The sequence below is a fragment of the Capsicum annuum genome, chromosome 11, assembly GCF_002878395.1.
Source record: "Capsicum annuum cultivar UCD-10X-F1 chromosome 11, UCD10Xv1.1, whole genome shotgun sequence".
NCBI lineage: Eukaryota > Viridiplantae > Streptophyta > Magnoliopsida > Solanales > Solanaceae > Capsicum > Capsicum annuum.
The window spans coordinates 99004535-99005987 of record NC_061121.1 but is presented as its reverse complement, the minus strand read 5'-3'; the positions used below and the strand labels follow the sequence as shown (position 1 = coordinate 99005987).

Sequence of the window (1453 nt, the reverse complement as noted above, 5' to 3'; positions counted from 1 at the left end):
TTGTAATACTGTCAATTGATCAACCTTCCAAACCCCTACAACCTTCTTAGGAGCATTTTTTGAGTTTGTATGTCAATCAAGATTCCCTTATGCGATTCAATTCAGCAATGTATACAATTCTTCATACGTTTTCTCCAAATCCTGGCCTCCTGCAGCTGAATCCAAGAGAATCTTTGTATTAGACTCAAGTCCTTCTATAAATATGTGTACCAAAACAACATTTGATTGATGGTGATGAGGATACTTTCTGAGCATGCCCTTAAATCTCTCCGAAGCTTGGTAGAGATTTTCTCAATCTTTCTATTTGAAGCTCAATATCTCACTCCTCAATTTTGCAGTCTTCTGGGATGAAAAGAATTGAATAAGGAACTTCCGAGCACAATCTTCCTATAAAGTGATGGAGTGTGGTGGTTCATCATGTAACCACCTCTTTGATTCCCCCATTAGAGAAAAGGGAAAGAGTGCCAATTTGATATAATCAACATTCATATCTTCAGGAATGTATGTATCGCTTATTTCCAGGAAGGTCTATAAGTACTGCTGCGAATCATCGTGTGAAATTCTGAGAAACTCCCCCATAGATTTAAATAATTGCACCATATTTTTTTAATTCCTACTAACCTCCTAGTTTAGGCTTCCGAATATTGTGAGTCACATGGTTCATAAGTGGGATTGCCACCTCACGAACAGGTCTTATGGCTGGTTGAACAGGAATAACTAGAATAATAGGAGCTATAAGATTTCCAACATTTGGATTAGCAACAATTGGATCTCGTATTTCAGCCATCTATCCCTGTTGAATGTAACACTGAGCTCTAAGCCTCTAATGAAAAATTACTTCCGGTTCTACAAACTAACTCTTTATCTCTAGCCAGTCCAGTGTTCAGCTAAACCTGCAAAAATTCAGCCACTAAGATCAAGTTGTTAACACTTAAACTTATTATCAAAAACCAAAAAATTAAGCAATTTACTAATTCTATTAGATCCCCAGCAACGATGCCAAAAACTTGTTGCGTCTCTAGGCACATGCAAGTGTACACGATCGTGCAAGTAATATAATGACTTAGAGATAGATGTCATTCTTATGAGGATCAATAAAATAGAAATTTATTCAATCTATAGTTTAAGACAATTGGGTATTAAGTGGTTGAAGGTGTCAAGATGATTTTTATTTACAAATAAAATGTAAATTTCTAAACAAGAAATAATTAGTGACGACTAGAGAAAATTAAGCAACGATTGTAATCAATAATGAGGATGATTCCAGGGTTGAGGTATTCGAACAATCATACAATTCTCTATTCTTATCACAGTCTAATTAGTTATCGGGTTGATGATTCTCAAGGTTTATGCAACGATCTTGGTCTCCCGACCGCAAATCTTTTATCTATTGAATATTGTAGCTACAACTCCCGTAGAGATACAACAATTCTTCTAGATTCATAAAGTTGTC

General features: G+C 35.7%; 1 non-coding gene across 1 annotated transcript; it reads left to right on the top strand.

Moving 5' to 3' along the window:
* Positions 1-226: 226 nt before the first annotated feature.
* Positions 227-333, top strand: LOC124889040. Its single transcript, XR_007047658.1, has one exon. It is a non-coding gene; the product is annotated as a small nucleolar RNA R71 (small nucleolar RNA).
* Positions 334-1453: the final 1120 nt, after the last annotated feature.